This window comes from Heliconius melpomene, chromosome 14, assembly GCF_056956725.1.
Source record: "Heliconius melpomene rosina isolate 202511_hmr_F chromosome 14, ASM5695672v1, whole genome shotgun sequence".
NCBI lineage: Eukaryota > Metazoa > Arthropoda > Insecta > Lepidoptera > Nymphalidae > Heliconius > Heliconius melpomene.
In genome coordinates, this window is record NC_140402.1 from 7,625,201 (window position 1) to 7,642,082 (window position 16,882).

A 16,882-nucleotide genomic window follows, 5' to 3' on the forward strand; every position below is an offset into this window, starting at 1 on the left:
AATGTCATATTCCTTTAATGTCTGCATGAGTAAATCTCTTAACCTTATATTATGTTTTGTAATATTTTACATATAAAATTATTATAACATGTAATGTTGACATTAAAAGCGATAGTAGTTGGTTCGATTCCAACTCGGGAAAAAGGAATTATTTTCATTCCTTCATGGCTAATAAATAACTTAGTATGGCTTTGAATTTTGTGTTTTTTTTTCCAATGTCTCAAAAAATATGCGGAAACTGGGATGGATCTCGAGTGTATTTTTAAATAATGATATACACGAAATGACATAAGTTATATGCTAAATTAAATAGGCTGTGCTTCAATGGTTGAATCGCGAAAGTGGAACGAACAAACAAAACTTACTTTCACATTTACTATATTAATAAAGATTTGTATTGTAAGAGATGATTAGAATATTAGGCTTAAAAGCTAGTTTTATTTAGCCTTTATACAATTGACACACTAGTACACGTTTGATTGGAATACGATAGTGGTGGGCTCGATTCCTAGTGTGTTTAGATTAAGTGAAATGGAGAGAAATTGCATAATGTCTCTGAATCGAGTAGAAAGAAGAAAATGCAGTGTTTTAACACTAAGTTCCCTCTACCTACCCTGCGGGATACAGCGTGAAACTTATATATATTTTTGTTTTCAGTAACTTGTGTAAATATTTAAATTCTGTCGAAAATTTGATTAATTACTGGCTGGTACATATTCAAATGTGATATTTCATAATTTCTATTTTATTTCACAATTTGTTGAAATATCTGATTAAAAGATACGAATCATCTCAGTCTGTCGTTTATGGCATTGGACCCCATTCTGTGCGATGAGCGCACAAATTCAACACATTCAAATTCCTGGGCTATTAAAATACAAGTTACGAAATAAATTTTAAGAATCTATGCATAATTTATTATTTAAATCAACTTAATTAAAGCATCTTCAATGTGTAGATTGGTAAATCTACAATCAAGGACTTGAAGATGACACGCGGGAGTAAACAACAGGTAAAATAGGGGTCACAGTATATGTTTAAGATAATTATTAATTTTAGTATAATATCCGCTGTTCGATAGTGTAAGGCTGTAAGGCATAAGTGTTAGCGGAATGTTAGGAATATTAAAAGAAGACATTATGCTGCCATTTCAATATCTACAACTCTTTTGAATAGAGAGACTACGAGACTATGAGATAAAATTCGGTGTTGAGTTCTGCTTGCAATGCCTCTAGAATTTAGACGAAAGTGGGAAATGGAAGTGTATTTGTTAAATACTAGAATGTCAGGTTCCCTCAGTCCACCCTGCTATGTACGGTATATAGGTGAAGCTAAAAAAATCTACTAAATCATTTACTACCAAATGGATCAATTATTATGGGTTAAATAATAAATAAAAATCTTATGATTTAGACTCTAAGAAAATGTTAAGTATTTTGCAATTTTATTATAAAACCGCATCATCATCGGAAGCTGGGGTCAAAGCGATATGTTTCGTAACTTGTAACTGGCAACTTTGAACAAGAATAAATTACAAACTTTTTTTTATTAAAATTAATTTATATAGAAAAAGAAAAGATTTCTTCTTGTATAGTTTTTGAGACAGAAATATTCAAGTTTTGCGTCTTCATGCGTTTTCCTGCATACAAGGTTTGACAGAGAAGAGAGAGAATCACTTCGTTTCTCATCCACCGCTCAGTTTTTTAGGGCGAAAATAATGTATTGCCCCGAGTGCGAATCGAACCTATAAACATCGCATTTACAGTCAAATACTGTGCCGCTGTGCCATAACGACCTCATAGTCTCGTCATATCTTTTTATTATATCTTTTTTCTACTACTAAGGGCCTTAGGATTTAAATCAGAAATCCTTCCGAATTAAAATCCAGTATTTGATGGATATAGCAGATTTATTTAACTTATTATAAGTGCAAAAACTTTCACATTTCCTAAGGATGTCGCGGATATAAAGAAATGGCTGTTGCATAAACAATTTTTATGATATTGTACTAGTGTGTATATAGTTTACTTTATATCTAGACATTTGTTTTTTTTTTTTAGTTTCATATTGTATCCCGCACACGGCAGGGTAGGCAGAGGGAACCTAGTGCAGAGGGAACCACTTTCTGCTGAAATTTGGAGAAACCAGAACGAAGAAATGAAATATTTATTTAAATTTATTTTAATTTAATTTAATATTTCCAATAAATTTAAAAATAAAAAAATATTTCCAATATATTTAATTTCCTCAAATGACGATCGAACCCACAACCAGTCACGTTTACAGTCACACCTTGGGCCCCTGCGCCACGACTTCTTCTTTCATTTATACTTAATTATCTTAATAGTAAACAGAAATAAAGATCGATGAAAATGTCGCAAGTGCAACAAAATTTTAAATAATTATGCAATTTTCTCTAGATTAATGGTCTGGTAGTATAAAACGGGTTCATTAATAAACACTTTTATTGCAGGAAATACTAGCTTTAACGAATCTTATGCAACTATGAATATTGAGAAGAATCTAACACCGCCGCGGTACGATCAAAACAGACAGACAGACAGACAGACGAAGGGATAACAAAGTGACCTTATAAGGGTTCATTTTTCCTTAAAAGATACGGAATCCTAAAAAATTGTGAAACACAATAATAATATGTTGTTTTCACTATTTAAAAGTAACCATTGCGTGTTGAGTGACGGAGTTCAAAGCCGCGCTTTGCTTAGTTGCCAGAGAGAATATATAAAATTATTTTTATCAGCTTCACGCTGTATCCCGCATGCTGTGTGCGGGAAACAGAGTGAATATATTGTACGAAGAATGTTTATAGGCGCATTTTTGCAACAGTTGGGATTAAAACACTCCTCCATAATAAGTAGAGAAAAATAGAAATTCTCTTTATTTTTAGTCTCATTAAAATAAATAGGTTAGCATTACCAGCAATTAAGACTAATTGTAATTTATCTGTATCGGACGTGAGGGTTTTTGCTCAATTATGCAGTTGTCTGCAACGTTTCCTGCAGCTTGTGCAACAAACAGTTTCACAGATCTTATCATGGGAACTTTTGTATACTGATTTTGAGAGATAATTAAAAATATATTGTACAGGATGTCGTCTTTTAATAATTAATTAAATGTAATTATATTTAAATGTCGTAAATTGTTTTAGGTACACACACTTGTTGTCAATTATTTATTTTTTTATTCATTTTTTTTAAGTCTAGTGATAAGACGTCCCCCCGAATTCTGGAGGAACTGTGGTGGCGAAATTCAACGCCGCCAGAACGAAGAATCATTTCTTTAAATATTAATAAACTAGCGGACGCGCGCAGCTTCGCTTGCGTATTTAGGGGTGAATTCTAATAACCCATGAAACATGTGTTCAATGAAATATTTTTAAGAGTCTAAATTTCAAATTTTATAAAAATCGGTGGCGATTTAAAGATTTTTCCATACAAACTTTCAACCTCTTATTTGCACCCTTAGGGGGTGAATTCTAGAAAACCATGAAACACGTGTTCAATTAAATACTTTTAAAAATCTAAATTTCAAATTTTATAAAAATCGGTGCCGATTTAAATATTTTTCCATACAAACTTTGAACCCCTATTTCACCCCTTTAGAGTTAAAATTTTTTAAAATCCCTTCTCAGTGGATGTCCAGATTATGAAAGTAAACATTTGTCCAAATTTCACGTTTCTACCATCAGCGGTTACGGCTGTGCGTGCATCTTACCTCAGTCAGTGAGGACAAGTCCTTTTATATATTAGACTAGCGGACGCGCGCAGCTTCGCTTGCGTATTTAAGGGTGAATTCTAATAACCCATGAAACATATGTCCAATTAAATATTTTTAAGAGTCTAAATATCAAATTTTATAAAAATCGGTGGCGATTTAAGAATTTTCCCATACAAACTTTCAACCCCTTATTTGCACCCTTAGGGGGTGAATTCTAGAAAACCATGAAACATGTGTTTAATTATATACGTTTAAGAGTCTGAATTTCAAATTTTATAAAAATTGGTGTCGATTTAAAAGAAACCTATACAAACTTTCAACCCCTTATTTGCACCCTTAAGGGGAGAATTTTAGAAAACGATGAAACACGTGTTCAATAAAATACTTTTAAAAACCTACATTTCAAATTTTATAAAAATCAGTGCCGATTTAAATTTTTTTCCATACAAACTTTCAACCACTATCTCACCCCTTTAGGGTTAAAATTTTTCAAAATCCCTTCTTAGTGGATGTCCAGAATACGAAAGTAAACATCTGTCCAATTTTCACGTTTCTACCATCAGCGGTTACGGCTGTGCGTGCGTCTTACCTCAGTCAGTGAGGACAAGTCCTTTTATTAAACGGTTTTTTAAACGGTTTTATTTAGCTCACCCCGTTTGTTTGTTTGGGTCAAATTTAGTAATTGAAATTTAACCCTCTTCCCGTTAACCGATTGATCTGAAATTTGGTATACGCCTTTGATTCTGGTGACAATACAATTATCCATATTCAATATTATTGTGAATCCAAGATGGCCGCCGCTACAAGATGGCGGACAACTTAGTTTTTTTCAATCCCATCAATATGGATATCAAATGAAAGGGCTTGTCAAGTAGAATTCAGTGGACTATACAAAATCAAAATCCAAGATGGCCGCCACTATAAGATGGCGGACAAGTTAGTTTTTTTCAATCCTATCAATACGGGTATCAAATGAAAGGGCTTGTCAAGCAGAATTCAGTGGACTATACAAAATCAAAATCCAAGATGGCCGCCGCTACAAGATGGCGGACAAGTTAGTTTTTTCGATCCCATCAATATGGGTATCAAATGAAAGGGCTTGTCAAGTAGAATTCAGTGCACTATACAAAATCAAAATCAAAGATGGCCACTGCTACAAAATGGCGGATAATGTAGTTTTCAATCCCATCAATATGGGTATCAAAATAAAGGACTTGGTAAGTATAATACAGTATACTATACACAATTACAATATGAATCTCCCACCTAAGTCAAGATCTGGTATCCTGTCGAGGACTGTGTGGCTATAGGGTGCCTAAAAATGATACGTCGCTAGGGGTACCACCCAAGGTAAAAGGTAAAAGCGCGCCGAGAACTGTATGGCACTAGGTGGATAAAAATGATATGTCGTTAGCGTTTTCCCCTCAAGATTCAGGCACATCTTGTTGTACATAGCCTTGTCCCTCTATTGGACCTCTGGGGGGGTCGTTCGTAACATTCTCCATTAACCTTGCAATAATGAGACATCGAGCCTCATTTCAACGAATTGAATAGCATGAGAAATAAAAACTAAAAACTTAAAAATAAAAAAGTAAAAAAAAAATTTTAAGTTAAACGGTTTTATATTGCAGATAAATGTACTAAAAGCTAAAAAATAATTTCATAGAAATTATGATTACTAAAATAAAATCGTGGGGACACTTGCTACTTACCACTAGGTGGGTGAAGTCTCACGCTATGTCTTTCAATTGTAGATATTGGACGTGCCCCACGATTAAATTTTAGTAATCATAATTTCTATGAAATTATTTTTTAGCTTTTAGTACATTTATATATATAGATAATAATGAATTCCCTCGAGTGGAGATCGAACCCGTGGACATCTGTAGTTACAGTCACACCTTTGTGCCACTGCGTCATGAGGGCCTCATATATTATACTTAAATATTTTTAAATTAACGTCAATAAAGTTTGTTAAAATTCCACTTTTATGAAATGTTAAAAAACCAGAACTCGCACAAACTATGTAGAACTGATAAGTGACGTATTTTAGTAATGAGGTCGAATTTCACAAGCCTAGTTTACTGTAGCTCATCAAGTTTTACGTTTTTTTTATGATTATTTTTTTAGCTTCACGCTGTATCTCGCATGTCCCGCCGATAGAGGGAGCCTAGTGGCAAGACACTCCGCTCCCCGCTTTCCGCCGAGTTCTGGAGGGATTGCGTCTTGAGTGGTGGAATTCAATACCGCGTTTTACCTTGACGCCAGAGCGAAGAAATCAAAATATTAAATTTCCTCAAGTGAGAATCGAACCCACAACCTGTGACGTGCTTACGCTTTTACAGTCACATGCTTACGCTTTTTAGCCACGACTGGCCTCAAGTTTTACTTTAAGTTACTAAAATACTTAGTAATATTACGTAAAATTCTTTTTAAAATAAAGATAACAGCTTTAAAAGCTTAACGAAATTAAGATAATCTGGAAATATTTTCAATTAATCGCTATTAAGAGATAACTATTGCAAAAGATACAATTGTGACATATAATAGGTATTCCTATGTTTTTTTTAATTTCCGGCAAGGCCTTGACTGTAGCTTTAAAGCTCTAAGTGTAACCGCGGCGTTAAGTTCCACCACAAAATAACAATTAGCACCTCTTAAATGCTTATTTTTTTGTGAAGTAAAAATGAAAATATTTAATTAATTTCCTGGAGTGCAATCGAACCCATAACCAGTCGCGTTTACACTCACGTGCTTGTACCACTGCGCCAGGACTGGCACTTAAAACTTTTAATATAACTAAAAAAAAAAAAAATTCAATTACTTTTGTAAATATTTATAAAATATTACGTTAAAAACCTTACGAGGGAAGAAATAAAAGTCCCTCCACCCTCGGGAGAATCGAACCCACAAACATTTCGCTTACAATCACACATCCTACCACTGTGCCACAATAACCAACCTTGACAAAAGCTAGTTTTGTGATAATAGTATTAATTTATAAGTTATTTTGGGCTACTAGGGTGTGTGGAACGCGGTCAGTCGATCTCAATGTCGGTTATACAATATGGTATGGAGGAAAGCAGTTGCGTCAGTGGACGGGTTTATGCCTTTGTTGTAATCTGTATGTTTGTTTGTCACTTGTATAATATACTAAATTAAGTGGTTTTGCAAGTGTTTTTTTTATTTGAGTTTGATTTTGTATTTGAGTGCTCTGGAAAAAAAACTACAATACTATAAACTTAAAAATTTTGTGAAGTTTATTTTTTTTATAAAAATATAGGTATATGAGGTACATATGAGGCTGTGGTTTAATTATTATTTATATTAATACACCTAGCCAAAATTTTAAACATCTTTAATTTATTATTTTATATCTAGATAAAATTTAATTACTCCAAGCTGATACTAACAAAATTAGTAAAAACTATTTTTGTTTATTTTTACAATATTCTTCGATTTTTATTCTGTTATTCTTATATAAATAAAAATTATAGTTAATGCATAATGCGCGCCATGTGGTCAACTTGCTTGTACACTTTCCCCTTTTTGTTTGTATTGAGAAATTATGATACGACTGTATGTAGGTATTTGATTGATCTTTATTTCTTCATACAAAATATATAAATGCACTTTTTTCTGTTTCACGCAGTATCCCGCATGTAGCAGGATAAGCAGAGGGAACCTAGTTTCAAGACACTGCAGTCCCTATTTTTCGCTGAATTCTGGAGGTATTGCGAGTTGAGTGATGTAATTCAAGGCCGTGCTTGGCCTCGACACCAGAGCAACGATAATGAAAATAATAAATATTTAATATCCTCGACTAGAAATCGAACCCACAACCTGCCTGAAATTAAATAATTTAATTTCATTTATTCACTCGGATATTAAGGCAGAGCGCGGCGTTGAGTCCACCACTCTACACGTAATGCCTCTAGAATACGGCGGAAAGGTAAGAACGGAGTGCCTTAACACTAAGCTCCCTCTGCCTACCTTGCTACAAGCGGGATACAGCGTGAAGCTGAAAAAGAACCTGTAATTTAAGCTTTTCCACATTTAATTAATTCCAGAACGAAATAATCCAGCAAAAATAAGAACAAGTAATTCCATACTTTAAACACTATACCTTCGAATACCATACTCGTATAAAGTGTCATCATCAGTTCAAATGACTATATATCAGTGTCTTGTCCAAGTATTTGATACTTGAACCCGATCCTTGTGGAAACGAGCCAAAACAAACGTTACATGATTTATATAACAAGGTAACATTAGCTATCGATTGCAGCTCTGTCATACGACGCCGACGCCGGTCGTATATCTGGACGATACAACTATTAACGTATTAATGTTGATATAATATTAACGTTATATTTACACACTTAGCTCTCCGCTGTATCCCTAGAACCCCCCTTAGAGAGAACGGAGCGCCAAATGTTATGGTCTCTACACACCTCTTAGGCCTCGTCCACTGTCATGCCTTCCGGGCAGTCCTCATGCTTTTTACGTGACCGTCATCCAGTATTTTTGATACTGTATTTTCGAAGGTCAACCGTTTCCCTCTACCACTCTTACCAATCACTATAACGTCATGGTGTTTTTATAGAGTATGAATTCGAGCCAATCTTGGTGCCGGGGTTCCGCTTTTAGGAAATGAAATATTTAATATGTATTCTTTGCTCTTGGGTTTGCATGTGGAAAGCGAAGTGTCTTAACACTGGGCTCCCTGTGCCTACTTACTCTACTACATGAAGCTGAAAAACATGTTGTCACTACATCTATATATATAAAATCGAAAGGTCACTCACTCATCACGAAATCTCAGAAACTATAAGTGCTAGGAATCTCTAATTTTACATAGGAGTTACTTATAGGACGTAGGTGCTCGCTAAGACGGGAATTTGCAATATTCGCTTTCTAAGGGGTTGTTTTTGGGGTCGAAAGTTTGTATGAAACTTCGTTACTACAAATGCTAGAAGTCTCAAATTTTGCATGGACGTCACTTATAGGACGTAGGTACTCATGGAGACAGAAACTAATAATAACATAGTTCACGCGGGTGAAACCGCGAGCGGGCCGCTAGTATTTTATATAATTGGCACATACAACGTTAAGAGATTCCGTTATATGTTCTCTGAGAATTTTTATACATACTGGATGGACGTTGTATAAAGTATTTTTAAAATTTTTAGGGCAAATCTTTTGTCAGTAAAATTTCTGCTGTCGAAAAATAAAATTTTATATGAATTACTAAAATAAATTTCTAGTAAATCTAAAAAAAAAGTAAAACTTAAAACAAAACCAGTACGCAAATTCTCATACATCTGCGTTTTTCGACCTTCGCGCGGTTTCGCAAGATGCCTAAGACCGATACTTATCGGCTTTACCGTATTTGGCGGCGGGAGTGGATAAACCAATTGTTATTAATCCCTAGACACCGGCGTGACGTAGTAGACAATTTTCAGAAGGTTGAGGTGGTTGTGGCTTCAAACCTTTCCCTTGAATGAATTTTTAAATTTGAGGCCAGTCGTGGCACAGGGGCAAAAAATTTGGCTATAAGCACGACTGGTTGTGAGTTCGATCCCCCACTCAAGGAAATGTAATATTTATTTAAATTTATATTTCCATATTTCGCTCTGGTGTCGAGGCAAAACGCGGCGTTGAGTTCCGCCACTCAACAAGGAATGCCTCCAGAATTCGGCGGATAGTGGTGAACGGAGTGCCTTAACATCGTTGTGGGTTCAATTCGTCTTTTATAGTTGTGGGTTCGATTGCCAATGGGGAGGGAAGGGGGGAATAAATTATTTTTATTTCTGCGCTCTGGTAACAAGGCAAACGCAATGTCTTGAAAATTGGAATGTGGGAAAATGAGTATATCACAATACAAGATGAGTATCGCTCTACCTTGCTATATACGGGAGATGGCTTAGAAACAAAAAAATAAATCGACAGTTTAAAAATTCTATTAGTATAAAAATGAGTGTAACCGCATTACAGCATTTCAAAGTATAAACATCTTCTGGTTTTTAAACATTTAAATGTTTAATAACCAAGGTTGTTAATTTAGAACTATATTTAGCATTACATATAATTTTTAATTTTAATATTTAGATAAGAAGTTCATTTATTAATAAAAAGTTTTTACACGTTCGGACCATAGGACGGTCGGTATGGTAGAGTTAGCATATAACTGCCTTCCTGGTTAGATGTAGAAGATTCGTGTACATGAAGTTAAAATAAATAAAATGTATATAAATATATCACGCAGGCCTTCGTAGCGTCTGGCTCTAAGCACGACGGGTCTGGGTTCGATTTCTAGTCGGTGTAATGAATATCCTCCATCCTTTTTTTTTTATGAAAAAAGACAAGGCAAACGAGCGTTCGTCACCGGACACCTGGTGGTGATCACTGCCGCCCACGACCCCGTGCAGCACCAGAGGAGCTACAGGTGCGTTGCCGGCCTTTGAGGTGGAGATAGACGCACTTCTTGAAGCTTTAATAAGAAGCCTCTCGATGTCGAATATCTCAAGAAATTGGCGGAAAGTATGAACGGAGTGTCTAACACTAGGTTCCCTCTGCTTCATGTGCTACAAATGGGAATAGTGTGAGGCTAAAATAGTATCATAAAAGACTGAATTGTTAAAAAAACAATTGAATAGTTCTACACAACTCGAGTCATGCAACCAAAGCCATTAAAATAATTACCTAAACGTCAAATGCAAATAACGCCAAACATAAATTACAGATAAACAAACATTTATTTGTCACATGTATCTCTTGTATTTTGCTTTTTAATCAGAAGATTTACTTATATGTCATCCAAAAAAAAAAATTGAAAAAGGCATAGAAATATTTCCACAATTAAGAATTTTGGATTTAAGTCCACAACCACGAGGTGCAGTAGTGTTAACACGGCGTTTAACATTTAAATACTATTTCAATAATAAGATGCATTAGTAACGCACGGCCTGAAGGACCTCGATGCAAGATTATCCATGTACTATTAATATAAGATAATTTGCAGAACATATTAAGTAATATTTCACGCTTCACCCCGTAATCGATAATACACGATTACCCCCGAACGGTAATTGTTACAACTTATTATGTATGATTTCATAATTCAAATAATTATATAAAAATATATTTCTTTTGATGCCGTCGTAACGCAGTGGCTCATCAATATTTTTATTTCTTCGCTCTGGCAGCTGAAAAAAAATCTTTCTTTTTCATTGCAAACATCCTAGTTAGTATACAGAATGTGTTGTAATATATTTTTTTAATATTATGTGAGTTTAAATAAGCAGTATTAAATTGTAATACATAAAAATATACACACAGGTGAATACGTTAATTCGTTTCTGTTATATATACATTTCTTATATAAATATTTGCTTATAATAATCTGCTAATATTACGACTATATAAATTCTATTGTCATATCTAGTGTAAATATGTAACTTTTATTCATTGAATATAAATGAGATAATTTTTAAATCTATATTTTTTAATTTATGGCTACTCTACGTTATAATAGTAATAATTAATATATAATAACTGTAAAGTGTCTCGTCAAAATGAAATATTGCGTTGTATATTTTACAGGATTTTAATTATGACCTTCCTATAGCGAATATTGAAAAAAAAAACTTATAAGTATTTAATAAAATTGCAAAACAAGTTTTTGAAAGTGATTTAATTACTTTTGTAGCTGTATGATATAAAAATCATACCCAATATATAGCAGTTTTCAGCATTTTATGATTTTATTTTTCTAATCTATGATTATTTTTTTTAATTAACAATAATAAGCAATTTTATTGTTAATGACTTTATTAAAATACATTCCAGGTATTGTTCTAAGATAGTTACTTACTTTTCGACAGATGATGCTTCAATATTAATCACTGCACAAAACCCGCACATTGCACTTGATCACAAGAAAAATGCACTTCGTTTTAACCATATTCATAAAATACTTAATAACACAATATTAATATAAAAAATAAAAACACAAAACACAAAAAAAAAATATTTGCAATCTTTTAAGTATTTGACGTAAAGACAATAAAAAAAAAACAAAAGGAAATGGCGGGAAAATTGACACACAAATAATTTTAATCTGTCAAATATATAGTAAATGAATTATATGTAATGTTTTGTCATAATAAATGCAAAATGTATAAACATACTGTGTCAAATATGTAATTTTTCGTAAAGTGTGTCATGCGGGTCGGACCGGTTGCGTAACGCGTGCTCGTCGAGCAAGTGAGCTAAAGAAACTGAAAGTGGTTCCCGACTTCACCCCACTCTGCAGTTAGGTAATAGCGATTACCATTAATCCTATTTTCATATATGTACATCCGTTATTTTTTATAATTCATTTAAATATCTTATGTCTTTTGTCATTTTCTTATAAGAATTTACATTTTATATTGTTTTAGTAATGCGTTTAATTCTGCTACGTATATAAGAAGAATATGCATTTATATTGTGAATCTTATATGTATAGAGTCCAGCGTTGCCAGATTGTCTCGGGGAAAAGCGGGATTTTTATCTCTGGAATTGTTAGTTAAACTGTTAAAAAAATTACATAATAAACAAAAGCGGGACCATATCTTTCCCGTGTTTATACATTTATATCTTCCGCTAGAAATCGAAAAGTCTGGCAACGCAGATAGAGTCGCATAAGGTTGATAATAAGGCAAATTTCTGAAATGTCAACTTAAAATTAGCCTGATTAATTCAAATATTTTCCTACATACAACACGCAATATCTCCATTTACCTCTAAGCATTTACCAAAAATAACTTTCATATAAATACAAGCAGTTAAACTTTTCTTAAGTACATCTACCATTGTTTAGTTTTGTTGACAGTCCTCGCTTGGTTGCCGTTAGGAAACGTTACGAGTTTAGAACTAATTTGTAGCTATTGTTCAATGATGTAACGTTATTTAATATGTTAGTTTAAATGTAATGGGTTCGTTTTTAATTTCATGGGTCATTTTTGTAGAATGTAAGCCATGTAAAGGTGAGATTCGTGTACATATCTATTTAGTTTCTTTTTTTTTTACATTATAGATTCATAGATTGAAAATGCGACAGCTTGTGGGGTCGATTCTCATTTGAAGAAGTGAAATAGATAGTGAAATCCGTGGTTTTTTATAAATATCTGTGTCTCTATTTACACCCAATAAAGAATAATAATCTAGATATTAATTTGTTTCCACACGTTGATGGTGTAGCTACTCTAAATGAAGCATTAAGTTAAAGGACCCACAAGCAGAGCTTTCAAATAGACGATAGAGAACAAGTCAATATATATATAGTACGGTCGACCAGTCGTGGCCCTGAAGTTATTCCTTCTGAACTTTTCATTGTTCATTTGGGGAGAAAATAATGAAAAATAAGATCCTGAAAACAAATCCGGGTGTACCTTGTACCTTATTATTTCTATTTCTTTATTGTGGCGTTTTTAACGTAGGTACCTGTTGAACACTAATCACTCCGCCATTGTATGGAGAACACACGAAGAATAAGAAATAATCGATAATGTTACACAATATGAGAATCTTAACACTTTAATCTAAGTAACAAAATATTTAATTGTAATCATTTAAATGAGAATTAAAATGTTTACGTAATGTCGGAACAATGTTTATCGGATGTTCGTTTATAATCATTATTATTGCGATCTTCTCGTCATTGTTTTAATTCTTCGCACGGAAGTTGAGGATGTTGACGGATAATTTACTTGTTGCTTATCGATGATATATATATATAATTATTTATAATTATTTTGGTTTTTAAATGGATTATCAAATACTACACGTGAAAAAAAATATTAGGTAGATACTTACTTAAGGTACGATACTAGTCTCTAGGTAGGGTATCTTTTCTCTCTGTAACATTATACATTTACAATCTATGTAAAATTGAACATAGAATGACGATTTAATGACGATGAAAAACGATTCACCTGAATTTTTCATTCATTCATCAGCCTTTTAAGGTCCACTGCTGGACATAGGCCTCCCCCAATGCTCGCCACTACGTCCGGTCCTGCGCCCTTTGAATCCAGCGAGTTCCCGCTGTCTTCTTAAGGTCGTCGGTCCACCTGAATAGAATTTAAATAAATGCATATTTCGCTTCAATTAAAATAGTTTAAAGTAATGTGTAAACTTTAAATATTTAATTAAATTATCTATTCTATAATAGATATGACAATATGTGTCTATGTAAATACGTTCAAAAATGTATACCAAATGAGGTTAGTAGTTTTACAGAAACAGCATATTTGAACAAGTGTCGATAAAAGTTTACAACCAATTATAGTACTTGGTACTGGTGGTATGCATTTATTTATTTATAGGTAAATGTTCTAATTATGTCATATCTAGACTTGTAAAAGTATACTTTTGTATCGCATGTCTTAAAAATCTTGAGGTAAAATCAGGTCGTCTTGACACAGTGAACTATACTTATTTGCCATGATTGGCCTCACTTTATATAGTTCTTTTGACTTTTACGCAGTACCCCTAATATAGTATCAGCTTGACCCATTTGATCGCATACAACGTAGAGCTGTTCGAATCATTAAGGACCCAGTAAGCTGTGAAAGACTTGACACTTTGGCTCTGCGTAGAGACATCTCCTCGCTGTGCGTTCTCTATCGCATTTATCATGGTGAGTGTTCTGAAGAACTGTTTGACCTGTTACCTGCCGCCGAATTTTCTAACCGCACAGCACGTCACAAACTTAAATATCATCCACATCATCTGGATACGTGGCGCTCCACTACTGTGCGGTTTCGTAGAAATTTCCTTCCACGCGCCACCGAACTGTGGAACGGTCTACCCGCGGCAGTGTTTCCAGGTTGGTACGATATGGGTACCTTTAAAAAGCGCGTCTATCTCCACCTCAAAGGCTGGCAACGCACCTGTAGCTCCTCTGGTCTTGCACGAGGTCGTGGGCGGCGGTGATCACCATCAGGTGACCCGAACGCTCGTTTGCCTTGTCCTTTTACCATAAAAAAAATAAATAAATGGAAGAGTAGGCAGGGAAAACTTAGCGGAACTTAACGCTGCATTTTGACTTCTATCTAGCGAGGAAATGAAAATCTCTCATAACAGTCGTGTTTCAATCGCTGATCCACTGCACCACTACAGCCATTGATATAAAAATTGTCGTTCAGTTCCACTAGCACGTTGAGCTACAAACAAACAATAGAATTGGTTCGTCATTCGTAATATTTCTGGAAAAACATATTATAATCTGTTTACCTAAATGTTTATATATTTTCAACTCATTTTTTTTCCCAAATAGGGCTCGTCAAACCTGAAGTTAATACAAGAGGTTTATATTTTTTCTTATTTATATTATACAAATTTACTTATTTTTCACGCTGTATCCCGCACACAGCAGGGTAGGCAGTGGGCACCTAGTGTTAAGACACTAAGTTCCCTCTAAGCATTGCGTGTTGAGGGGCAGAACTCAACGCCGCGCTTTTTTGCCTCGACACCAGACCGAAGAAATGGAAATATAAACGTAAATAAATATTTCACTTCCTCTAGTGGGGATCGAACCCACACCCGTCGCGTTACAGTCACACCCTTGTGCCGCTGCGCCACGACGGCCTCAATATTTAATTACTTAAAATGTAATTTAATAAACACAATAAAATAGGGATGTTGTCATATAATAAAAAACACATATTCAATTTCATATATTTATTTCAATTTGATTTGGACAAAAAATAGCTATATTTATTTCTTCAAGATAAATAATCTTATTTACAATAATATCCTTTACTTTTACATCACATTCCATTACAACTATAGTATATATACATATTTACTACAATTCTTAATACTAGCATCTAGATAATATTTTAAAGATTTGGCGTTTTAAGCAGCGGGCAAATAAATAAATTACAACTTTTATTTTTTAGTGTTACGATTTATCTTGTGACATTAAATTTAAAAAGTTCAAATTTCCTTTTTTAAGCAAGACAATATTGAGATTCTATAGGAGAATAAAATTAATAATTATTAGTTTAACATTTCTATTACAGATTATTATAATAATTATTGATAAGATTACGTTGAAATTATCCCATAACAGTGTTAAATATACGAATATATATATAATAAGAATATGTAATTTCCTTCTAATTATGCTGAGTTGAGTTAAAGTTCGTATACTCGAGACGAAAAATGATTATTTTTTTATCATTAATATTTTTCGTTAAGAGGTTTGTGTATTACATGTACATCCTTTTCATTGAATTATTAATAGTGAAATACGATTTTTTTATAGTCATATATTAAATGAATTCATCAACAAGTCAATCGATAATTTATTAATAACAAAACATTTTAGTTATTGAATGTACACAAGATTACACCATACATTAGTTTCCGCTTTTAAATTATAGTCTCATGGGAACAGCAAATCATTTCCTTGCATCAGTATTTTTCTACAATGTCGTTAACTCAACTGTAGTCAACATGATCTTGTACCATTTAGTAATTACTTAAGTAATGTTCTTTTGAAAATTTCTGATATTTATTAATTTTCAATATTTTTGGAATATAATTTTAGATGATTTAAATGTCATAAGAATTTAGAAATAGAATAAACATTGTTTATGAAAAATACACGTTATTTATGAAAAATGCTTGACGAAGATTTTTTTTGAGTAGAGCAGTTTTCAATATCTGTCTTGGGAATAGAGAAAATGTAAAAAAAAATAAAATTAACTCGAATTAAAAAATTAAAATAATTTAAATATTTATACAATATCTTTTACACATGCAATAGAAACGAGAAAAATATCTGCAAAGACCATAGAAATATAAGTTCTATATTATGTATGAGAAAAAAGTCTTAATAGTATCTTTCACTGATATCTTTATACATAGAGAAATTAAAATGCGCCGTGCAATTACAAAGAAAATTTAAGCATATTATATACAAATATATGCATATATGTTTATTTCTCTAATAAAAAATATGTAAATCATAAGCATTTAACTACTTACTAGTACTTTTACTTTAATTTGAAAATAAACTCATTATTACTGTATTATAATATAGAATCGTCGTCCAATTTGTGCGTATAATATTATTATCATTCTAATT

The 16,882-nt window shown here is 33.1% G+C and overlaps 1 protein-coding gene across 1 annotated transcript in view; it reads right to left on the reverse strand.

The window, feature by feature from the left end:
- Nucleotides 1-11,948, reverse strand: part of LOC146532245 (uncharacterized) — a 48,506-nt gene extending 36,558 nt beyond the window's left edge. The window contains exons 1-2 of the mRNA XM_085197363.1: nucleotides 11,931-11,948; nucleotides 11,615-11,716 (exon numbers count right to left, since the gene is read on the reverse strand). The gene's annotated coding sequence lies outside the window, so the exon portion shown is untranslated. The remainder of the gene's footprint in view (nucleotides 1-11,614; nucleotides 11,717-11,930) is intronic.
- Nucleotides 11,949-16,882: the final 4,934 nt, after the last annotated feature.